General features: G+C 37.5%; 1 long non-coding RNA gene across 1 annotated transcript in view; it reads right to left on the bottom strand.

Moving 5' to 3' along the window:
- Positions 1-3,472: 3,472 nt before the first annotated feature.
- The window catches only part of LOC147759479 (uncharacterized), a 28,302-nt gene continuing 19,396 nt past the window's right edge, over positions 3,473-12,378 (bottom strand). The window contains exon 3 of the long non-coding RNA XR_015331515.1: positions 3,473-3,812. This is a non-coding gene — a long non-coding RNA (uncharacterized LOC147759479). The remainder of the gene's footprint in view (positions 3,813-12,378) is intronic.

Here is a 12,378-nt window from a genome sequence, read left to right on the forward strand (position 1 = left end):
TATATTTTTCGATAAAAAAAGTGGTACATGTAACTGGTATACATAAGAGTTTGCTATGAGAAGTACCTATCTGCATTTGGTGAGAGCCACATAGTAGCAATAGCAATAGTTAAATAAGCGCCATGTTCGGAGTGCCAGCTGATAAGTCAGTTACAAACTACTCTCTCCCAGGGACAAATATCGATTTTCACTTGCTATTCACAGATATAATTGAAAGCATCACTAAGTTGGCCACCGTAAGCGACAATTAACAAAAAGTGTAATTTCATACTATTACAGAAGCAGTGAGACATTTTTTTTTATCTGTTTAATGATTACATGCACATGAACACTTTTGTGGCGAAGGGAGTCACCGGGATACTCAACACTGGGAAAATAAAAATAATTATGCGATAAGGCTAATACATGTACATTATAATAACGTTATGCAAATTAACTGAAAAGATAGATGTAATTATTAAATGTGAGAATTATGTCGACTAAACCTCTAAAATGACGCATGTTGCATACAGTGGACGATTCGTGTTGTATTTATACTCTCCACCAGAGAAGTGCCAGCCGGCGTGCACTAAGCTTTGCATTACACGTAATTAAAAATAAATGTATTCAAAGACATAATCATCTTCTCCTTTACCTTAGTTGTGCCTAATGATGGTATATCTTGATTGAACGATTTCAAATCATATAAAAAAGCACAGCGTTCATAATCTTTACATGCCAAAAGATAAACCAAGTTAATCAGCCAAAAATAGCTGTTAAACTGCACTCTTCTTCAAATTTCTTGTCAGAAATCTTCCCATGCTTTCCAATGGTTTATGAATCCATTCCCACGTCCTAACTTAGGCCATGTTTGTTTTTTGAAGTGTGTTATTTTTTGTAATAATGTCTTAAGATATAATAATGGGTACTTAATTCTGACAATGTCTTCGATTACCTGAAGTTTAGCGAGTGGTATCACCCTGTTTCTTATCAATCGAAGGTGACTCTTCTTTTTACCGTTTTATTCTTGACGTTCTAATATGCCTTCAGGTTTGTGAGTCTTTTTTATCAATAGTAAATATATGCATTGGATCAGATGGGCATTCCATTAATGCCAGTTAACTCTCCGCTCTGCCAGTGGAGGTTGTAATGTTTTCATTAGCGTTTCTATATGTGGCATAATGCCAGCATTTCTGTAACTTTCCGCCGTCCGTTAAGGTGATGTATTCGGAATAGTTAATTAAGAGGAAAATAAGTTAATGCAAGTTCAACCGAATCCATTTCTCCTGATATGTTACAAGAATTATTATAGTTTGTTTGCGGAAGTCTACCTTCAATGAGTGCTGTGTATAGGTACACTTTTGTGCGTTGTGCATTCCACCAATGCCAGTAACGTGCATTCCGCTTATGCCACCATCGTCAGCTCTTCCAACGGAGACCATTGGGTTTTTATCGGCATTAGCACATGTTTGTTCCTTGACAAATATGTTTCTTGAGTAAAATACGTGAATATAAGTTCTGAATATATATGTGTGGATTCTGCCTTGGCGGACGTCTGCTTTCTGGGAGTACTTTCAAATCACTCGATGCAGAAAAAGTAAAAACTGGAAATGTCAAAGTTTTCCATTCCGTGGACGTCCTCGGCATACTGCTCTCACAGTCAATTATACAACAAAGTCTCTTTAATTTTGAATGGCATGACGCTCCATGGTTTAAATGCATTAAACTGCAAAGATGCATTAAACTAAAAAGAAAAAAAAGAGAGACAATGCTGCACGCTTCAACAATCAGCTCCAAATCAATGTAGCAAAAAAAAAAAAAAAAAAAAAAAAAAACCCTTGAAAATTCCAGCGCTATTCCTTTAACCGAAAAGATATACCATAGCAAATGCTGATGAAAACTAGACATAACAAATGACACAAATGCCGATATTAAAAAAATGAAATCCATTGAAACAGAATAAAATATATCTGGGCAAATAAGTTAGTGAATTTTTTTAATTTATCAAATTTTTCCCCAATTTTAACCTCAAAGACAGGGAATTTGCAGCAGTCATAACATTGTTTTGTTGATATGTTACGAAGTGGTGAAACACACGGAAAAAATTGTGACAGAAAATCTCCCAATGAATTTGTCGAAAATTTTACCTATAATTTTACGCGTAGAAAGCTAATTATCTGCACTAAAACTGCCTTCTTAACGATTAAATGGCTTGGCGGCTAATTAGTACCCTCTACCAGGGCCACAGATTGATTTTGCACTTGATATTCACAGATATATATATATATGGCAATAATTCATGGCACATTTAACCACTGTTGGAGAAAAGTGCACGTTGTTCATCTGCGGCCATGAAGGAGGGAAGTGGTTTGAAATATCTCAGCTTAGCTTCAACATTTTAACACATTCACAATTTCTTTTGGAAATCTGACTATTTCTACATATAGGTGTCTCTGCATGCCTTCCATATATCACAGTCGTTAGTACAGGAATATAACAACACTGAGCAAGCACTTCTATTGTTAATCAAACTATGTGTATAATAATTAAGAGAGAGATTATCTTACTTCTAAGACATAGCATGACAAATGGGGCTGGTTGTTAAGATGTACACGTACATACAGGGTATAATTGGAATCACCAATATAAGGGACAAGCCACATTATTGCAAGAAATAACTTATTAGAAGTTACATGTGAGAAGGTCGAATATATTTATGAAGCCAAATGTTCACAAGCATAACGAAGCTCTTTTTTTGCTCAAAGGTAAGCAAGATTAAGTCCACACGACTGAAAATTGGCATTTCTTAATGACCAAAAATAGATACAAGGTTGCAAAAATGGGGGGATAATCAAACATCCCACCTACTACATAATAACTGCCTTAATATAAAATTATTAGGTTAGTGAGTGCAAACAAGATTAATAAAGACAAATATGTGAAACAACAACAGTTAATTATAAGAGCAAAAAGTTGGCACAAAGAAAAAATAAGGGCCATTGGATGGGAGAGTAGCTCACATCCCCGCATTTTGAAATAAAACAATAAATACAGTTTTACGCTAATGGCGCGATTGTTGACAATACATGCAAGAAACGGGCAATTTTTATAGCTAAAAAAATACAAAAATGCAGCTTTTTTCGTGCCCTCTAAATAAACAAAGCACCCCCGCAAATGGCGAGTTGCTTCTTAAGAGGTGAATGTCGGCAAAATAAAAGAAAGGAATTTTAGTAAAAAGCTCGACCATGCCTATTTTCGGAAGAAAAATAATGTAAAAATAAAATTAAAAAACAAAAAATTAATAACAAAATTGGGATTTTTTTGTTGAGAAGAAATACGAAATTACTTTACATCTTTGAAACAAACACCGAGGGAGCATGTACATTTTACCAACGGTAAAAAAACTAGGTCACGTCGCTAATGCTTACATTATGTAGTCAAAATGGCAAAGCAGGCTTAAACCTGCATATCAATGGGCTTAATAATGAGTTCTATTTCCAAAAAAAATGTTAAAACTGGGCAAAACATTTACAATTATACTATTTGCTACGCTGCGGCCTTCAGCCTATTCTATAATAATAATAACAACAAATTATAAAAATATAATAATAAAAACAATAAGAGGAAAAACGTCAAACAAATATTATGCATATTGATCATTTACCTTGTTATGAAGGGCTCGTCTCTCCTGCTCGAGCAGATCATTTGGTGGACATAGTTTGCACTCCTGGCTTTTGCCCTTCTATCTTTGCATTTCTGTTTCGTCCTGCCCCAGATTGCCTTTGTTTTTTCGGCTTTTGGTAGCAACATAACGATCTCAGAGTGTCTCTGAACTGTTTTCCAAAAAGACCGTAAATGAAGAAATTAATGCATGAACTCAGTGTAGAGAACAAGACTATAACTGGATATACAAAAGTCAGGCCTGGTCCTTCACCTATGCGATTGTTAAAAACGAGCCCAAAGAGAGCAGATAGGGTCATGGTTAAAGAGGCAGCCAAAGTGGTAATGGCGATGATCAAGGTCATCTTTATCAAAGTACGATGAACACCCAACTTGTGCATGGCAATCATAGTTGGATTCTTAGCAAGAGCCCTCATGTAGTGGGCCATTTTCACATTCAAGATAAAGACAATTATGAAAGGAACCAAGAATTGCACAAAAACGAAAGAAAAAAATATATACAATCTGTGGTATTCCGAAGCCGGAGTCATGGCGGCGAGACAAAAAACCGGGGAGGTTGTGTTCAAGGGACAATTTCGCTCGGGCATTGACCCAAGGAAATATCGTGGGACATCGTTGAGAAAGGCAAAAATCACGACGCCGCCAACTCTTAACGCCCAAACTTTAATACTTGCCGTTGCTCCGCTTTGAAGGGCGTTCTCAGAGCAAATGTGCAGATAACGGTCCGCCGTTATGAGCACTACTAACCAGGGTGGGATCAAGACAAGGGAATATTTCAACCCATAAAGAAGCCGGAAGTGTTTCATCCGGAAGAAAAAGAAGTTTTCGAACCACCCAGTATACGGGTACATGGCCGGGACGGTGAAGTTGAAGATCACCGTTAAAATATGGATGTTATCGGCCACTGCCAAGCATATCAACAGGAAGACCGTCGGGGTCCGTTTCTCGAAACGTGAAAATACAGCCATCGAAAGACTATTGAGAATAAAGCCAACCACACCAACTAGAGAAATCCCAATTCCACTAAAAACGAAATAATACAGATTGATGAAAGCCAAATCAGGAATATCCTCTTGCTTTTCGTCTTCTTCAAGAAAAGAGCTTCCGTTTACGGACATCTCAGTCGCATTCATGGTTTTAAAAAACTCAAAGAAAATTGCAGAACAGAGGAAAGTGTTGCTAAGCCGTTCACAAGCTGGAGCAGTCTCAGTGCATGTCTTACTAAGTGAAACAAACATTTGTACCTGGTTGATGACTGACGTGTGACGTCTTACGCTTCAACCTGACCATTGGGGTTTGGTGAAATAGAAATCCGTCGGTAACCATTGACAACTTATTTTGATGAAAGTACGCCATACATGTTTTGCAAACTATACAACACTACACCTACAGACACGATGCTGTCCCAGATAATTTTCCCCACATGTTTGTTTTAATTTAGGTTTTCAGCAATTTTCTATTCTCATAGAATTGGCATGACAAATTATGAAAAATCATTTCCAAATAATGTAAAGTATTTATATTATGATTCTGCGAAACCCTTCTTAGGTAGCAATGAACTTTTGGCTTGAACAATTACACTAGATCAACGGAAATTTCACTCTGTAATCGACGTGCTGTGACACTCATCTCATCTCAGTCTTCATGGTCTAGATTGATCCAGAAAGATGACTTAATTCTGCTGTAACTCAAGAGTACTTTGTAAGGCGTTTGATAAGGCGTATTTTCTCAGCAGGCTTCTTATTCAAAATGAAACTTCTGGGGCACACGTAATTGCCAAAATTTCCCACTTCTTCAATTACTGTTATTACTATCTATAGACACGCGTCGAAAACGCCATGTGCCATCCACTCCAAAAAGTGTGCTTTTAATCACCATACATTATGCTCTAGCCGAAATAACTCTGTCGGCTATTTTATACACATTAAGTATGAGACCAACCATGTTATTATTGAATTGTCTGTTTTTAACAGATCTTACAGATCTTCTGCCATGAAGATAATTCATTACGACTTGTCATATCTGTGGCATGCTTTGACCATTTTAACAGTTCATGCCCCCCCACCTCTGCTTGCTCACATTTCCCCCCGTGAATCATACCCCCAGTGATCATGACCCCCCATGGGAACAGTCAGTTAAAATATGATCCATGATACGCCTTCTTCGATCACGTCAGTTTTTGAATGCTAACAAGAAATCAATTTTGGTTGGGAATGCGGCCTTTAACAAATTCTCACTTATGGTCCTTGGATATAATTTTTGTTAGAAATTGTTGTATCTAGCTATCTTAAGGATTAAAGGTCAATATTTTTATAGGTCATATAAGAAGCAGTGTGAGGGGATAACTATGGAGGGGGGGGCGTCAAGGCAAGCATGATTTAATCAAGGCACCTTTTGTATAGACAGGAAAAACAAAACCTTTGAGACTTCTTGAGGAAGAACACAATCAGATTTGGCTCAAAGGTCTTTGTTCAAATACGGGGATTACATAATGCTTGAGATTGCTTGAAAACTAAACAGGGTATTATTATATGGGTGCTAGGTGGTACAAAACAATGTTTGTGGTTATCCGTGCATATATAGTACCAGATCAGTGTTTCAGAACTTCTGGCTAGAAGCCAAAAATGACAAATCAAAATATATGTCGTTGAAACCCAAGTTAAAAGTTTCAAATTAGGTTTGTCCAGAGTCGGTTAAATTGTAGTGAAACCCTTTGTCATTAATAGTATTGCCGGTACATGTCATTTTAGTTGTTATAAAACATTTTTGCAGCTTGGTAATGATGCGAGATATGTAACTGTGAAAAAAGAAAATTTGTGGCGAGAAATGGTATCGAACGTAAAGGATATAAACAGTATTCGTAGCCCCCAAAATTACACTATTATATCGTTATTTCTAGGATGGAGAACAGTATATGATTAAAATAATATTAATGGTGCAAAAAACTATGATAAAAAATTTAAGACAGGGGTTCGAAAGTGATCCAAACAGCAATTAGACATATTGGAGAGAGAGACAGAGAGAACAATTTTTGGGGTAAGGCAATTTTAAAAGGTGCAGAACGACCCATGGATGGTGTATTTACGGGGATGTCTAATGCATGAAAGAGAGTTATAAGTGCGAAAGAAGAGTGAAGGTTAGTAAGGTAAAGTTGATGTGCATATATTATGACAGATATTATTTTGAATTTATATCTTTAGGATAAAAGGTCAAAATTGTGAGTGAATAACTATACGAGGGGGCGCAGCTAGGCAAGCATGATTTTCTCAAGGCACTTTTTGTAAAGACAGGAAAAACAAAACCCTTGAGACTTCTTGTAAAGCAACAGGATTCGCTCAATGGTCTGTCTGTATAATCATCGTCGTCCAACTCAAGGAGATGAAGTACTTATGCAGCAAGACAATCATGATTTGCTTAGGGCACCTTTTGCAAAGACAGGGAAAACAAAACCCTTGAGACTTCTTGTGAAACGAAACAATCAGACTTTGCTCAAGGTTCTTTGTTCAAATACATGTATTGCATAATGCCAGTGTAGTAAATGGACACCCGCCCATGCATTCGCCCGACATCTGTAACTTTTTTCGCGTGTTGCTTTTTCATGTTGCCTGTCCGATGGTCAGGCTGTTGTCAGACAAAAACATTCCTGTGTTCGAAGTTAGATTGTATTCGGGTTGATTTCATCCAAAATCAGAATCGGGGCAGCTGTTACTACAAGCAAAGCAAACAGGCCATTGTAGTATTTTTTTGTGATTGCGTTGTGTGATCTCACACTTAGTTTTTCATTGCTTCGGATGTGTGGACCTATTATTTAATTAAGCAGGAAATTACAGACTTGACATTTAATAGTTTCAAAGGTATGCCTAGTATAGGTAAAAATGCGTTCCTTTTTCAAAAGACTCAAATCTCATATAAGATATCTGAATGGAGACGTGTGTAGTCAGGTGTGTCGCTACCAATTCACTGGCTACCATGTCTGTTGCACTCCTTCATTATGTAATATGTAGTGATTTAATTGGGTTGTGCTCCTTTGGGCTGGTCAAGGCGCGGCAAGGCAATTATATTTTCTTTTAATATAGTACGTTAATTAAGTACCAACATTTATAAAAGTTTGCAAGGAGTATGCGCAACTTAAGCATAGAAAAAAATGATTGTTATACTGTACATGTATCTTGTGACTCTTAATTTACGGAAACGCCAATACATTGGTCAGGTGGTATTCGCAAGTTCCGAATTGCCGTACGTGTACGGCCGCGGGTATTTATTTGGACCAACAATTATTCGCTTATTAAAACAAATTCAAGATTTCCCAGACCTGTTCACACGCAATCCAACCATTTTCTGTTTAGAACTGGGTTCCCATACTTAGATCGATCCATCTGGATCGACCTAACTCCCTGGGGGTTCACGCTAAATTGCAATCAGCTCAAGAGGCTTAGATGTCTGACACGTCTACCGAATCAGCTAGGGGTAAAGATAATTACCCCCTAACAACTTTAATAGGCGTCACAGACGTTTATGCCGGTTAGTTTGATAGCAATTTAGTGAGACACCCAAGGGAGATAGATCGATCCAAATATCTGTGGGAATGGTCCCTATGACATCTGGATGACTGCCTCGAACGCTCTGCTTCAGACAAGGTCGTATAGTTTTATTCAATTTAGCTCAGTTCATTTATTTCGGGCCAATACAATAGTGGGAAGATGCAATGATAATATGGTGGACATAAAATATAGTACAATATTATAACAAGGTGGTCTAATACAATATGGTATAACCAGAAATCATATAAGCTTACTCTGAGAAGCACCTTGTTGCATTTGGTGAGAGTAACATAATAATATAGTAACAATTAAACAAATAACCACCATTAAGTACCCATCTCTCCTCAATATATAAGGCGTTCCTTATCTACATGTACCTCGGAAGGACCCGTAGGACTCATAATGCATTTGTTATTATGTCACAGCTTCATAAGATAGGATGTTTTATTTGGCTTACGTGGACTGGGTTGTATTTTAATGTTACGAAATGTGACGAAATGTGACGAAATACGCCTGTAATTATGCTATTATTCGAAGTGCCAGCCATTGGATAAGTCAGTTACAAAATACCAGGGACACAGACTGATTTTCCTTTGCTATTCACAGATATTTCCATGGCTAATTGACACCATCACTCTACTATATATAGCCTCTGGTAGAAAGCACAAGTAGTTAACAGCAATCGACTCGTATTAATTTGAATGTACTTGCTGTCTTAACATTAAGAAAATCGACGGCATATCAGGATGAGCCAATCTTTTCAAAGCGTTTCCCGTGCTCATTTAGTTGGGTTTAAGTTCACAAGGTCACTGCATTAAACCCAAAATATCAGCAAAAGCATTTAGCGTGATACAATCAGCATGTCAAAACACATTGTGCAACTGTTACAACTAACACAATGAGATAATATTGCTCCGTACATGCGAACTATTAGTTTCCAGGGTCCTTCTGTTATCCCCCGTTTGCAACTTTGATTACTGAATGACCGTCTGTCTGAGTTTTTAGTATGACCCACAGCATAGTCACTTGTCTGTATGAAGAGAAGTATGTGTGGCACAGATTGAGAGAAAGTATCTGATAAATTAGCAATGAATTACAATTTAAATAACCCGTTTGACATTCCAATAAAAAAAAATAATGATAAGATTAAAAGCGTAATACGCGTTAAAAGGCTCATTCATTAAAACGCTAAATTTGCGTCCTAATTCTCGAATGTCTCCCGTCACCGAAGCCAAACGCCCCCTCGGTCGCTAACAGACTAAGATAGGGAAGTAGCCGACTAACAAACAAAGTCAAATGCAGGCAGGCTGTTTACAAAATTATGAGCACCGGAAGAGTCCGCACGCGCCGACTGTTTAACAGCTGTCCACCAACGCAGTAGCACCGCGTGTCCAGTAAATAATGTGGTCAGACGGCCGTCAGCACGGAGCAGCATCGGGCAATATTTATCTATAGTTAGGGAAGTGTTTGCAGATTGCAGTTTCTTTAAAGGACGTCCGGAAGCACTGTATGGTCCACTTACTGTGGTATGCGAGAACGAAAAAATTCATCAGGCAATTCAGTATGAAAAAGGAGAGAGAGAGAGAGAGAGAGAGAGAGAGAGAGAGAGAGAGAGACCTATATGGCGGTGATGAATGTTTGTATTTGGTCAAAAATCAACTTGGATACGGAAGACAGATAGAAACTGTGACAGAAAAAAGACCCAACCGCTCCACATGCATTACAAACCATTTCTATAACGACATTGCCCCCCTCCCCTCATTTTTCTGACGATACGTGTGTGTGTGTGTGTGTGTGTGTGTGTGTGTGTGTGCGTGCGTGCGTATGTGTTCGGGGAGGGGGTGGAGGTGGCGTGTATGATTACAAGGTGATATATACATTATATTATGATATATATGAGATTAGGAAACATTTTGGAAGGGATATCCTACCGAGGGTTAAAATGTACCTCACTAACACCACCTGTGCCACTGTGTAGAATCAAATGTGACATCATTTAAAGTGAGGAATATCCTGATCTGATTTCTATTTGTCGCATGAAGAGTAAAATAATTTGCCGTTAGGCAATACTTTAAGACCATTTTCGAGATGATAACTACTGACGCACATTTAAAAATGTTGATACGGCCAATTGAACGTGTCGATCTCATTTTAATACATAAATTACAGTTCATATCTGTAGTAACAGTCCCATAGCGCTCTCAGCCAAATAGCACAACTTAATTGCATCACAAAGAAACGCAAATTACTTACAAAGTCGTAAATATTTCATATCAGGATGGGTCCTCGGGATATTTGTGGAATGAAAATGTATGGGGACGTGGGGATTTGTACAGCAAAACTTATGGACTTTGCACAGGCGTATTTGATAATTTAAACGAAGACAAAAAAGTCATTCCTTGTACGACAGAAACGCTTTCCTGTGTCTGTTTTCTTTCGATGACACCCCCGCTTAGGGATATATAGGCCTACTACCAGTAGAATGCATGTTACGCAATGGAATTTCATTGTAATAAACGAAAAAACATAAAATACTTGTAAATATTTGATAACAGTATTACCATCTGCAAGCTGTTTATAGTTACAATGAGCGGGGACTTGTCAGTTTGCTGATTAAGTGAAGCATGTTAGTAAATAGCGCGTCTGTATATAGACAGAGCATCATAAAGCATTTGCGACAAACTTAAATGTCGCCGGGTTGTGACATTTGTATTGTTATTTTGTCGGTAACTCTGGGCAAGTGTAGTCTACATAACCGATACAACTGAAGGATGTGTCACTGCTATGTAGGAACAAGTAATTGTTTTTGTGACGGTATCTGGGTGTCATTTGCATCGTATTGAAACATCTCGGGGGGAATTGGCGTTGCCATGCGGGCTTTAGTTTTATTTTGCTCACAACATTGCCTATTAGTGAGAGTATGAATTATTTCAGCATTGTCCTATTCTAATATGCTGCACACTTTTTGGAAAGCAGAATAAAGGTTTTGAGTCATTAAGTTTTCATCTCAATTTTTTCATCTAGATTTATCGTAGATCATTATTTTAATCTCTCTCTCTCTCTCTCTCTCTCTCTCTCTCTCTGGTCCTAGGTGTAAACTTTATTGCTATTTACTGTCCCGCTTGAATGCTTCATCTCCTACCTAACCTGCCGACTAACACGTTTATTTAGACGTAATGCTTTCTTAACTTTTGACGTCAACTGTCCAGTCCAATGGTCAGCTGTAAGGTTCAATGGTTAACCGCATACTCCAGTGGTCAGAAGGAACGTCAACAACCAAATTGTAAATAAATAAATAGATAGCTAGATAGATACATGGACATAAAGGGTAATGGAAGTATGTAGGTATGAATATAGGTCAAATGAAAAGAGGAATAACACAAAACACATGTAAATAAATAAATAAATAAATAAATAAATAAATAAATAAATAAATCGTAACATATCAACTGCTCTGACGAAATTTCATTAATGATTTTCAAGAATATTGTTTAAAAATCGTTACATCCCTTCACTGTTTTAACATGTGCGTGTGTGTCTTCCCTGTACAGCTTATATATTAGTCAAGGTTATAGTCAAGGATATAAATGACAACACAAAATGACCGTTTTCACGTTCGGTGGCGATTAGCAGTGGTCTTCGATGTTTTACAGAATGCGATTCAATTCTCCAAAACAATTATATGAGGTATGGCATGTCTTTATCGATTGATACATTTGCGTCTATTTTGTACGTGCATTGCTAATACTGTATATCACTTTATGATGAGAAAACACCCATCTACGGGTACTCATAGATGGACATGTACATGTACCTGTAGTCTGCCGTCAGCCATGACTACAAATACTTGCTTCAGTTGTAACTTTTTAAGATCATGTTTGTTTTAACATCATGTTTTAACTGTCGCCATTTCTGATCAATAGACTTTATACAACAAACATTCAATCCGTTCTGTATAAGGTCTATTACCCTCATAAGGCAATAGCATTTGACTTTGCGTTTTCAAATACTTGAACTTTTCATTGAGAAAAACAGATTTCCGCGTCTCTTAGCATGTACATTCCTTATGTCACATTATATATTTACCACACCGGCCTATCAATTCAACTCCCATTAGTTTCTAATGACTTAAAAGCCTTGTTTGTTGCGTGCCTTTTTTCTCTCAACAAAACAAAAT

Source organism: Lingula anatina, chromosome 10 (genome assembly GCF_051362555.1).
Source record: "Lingula anatina isolate TDL-2025a chromosome 10, LinAna3.0, whole genome shotgun sequence".
Taxonomy (NCBI): Eukaryota; Metazoa; Brachiopoda; class Lingulata; order Lingulida; family Lingulidae; genus Lingula; species Lingula anatina.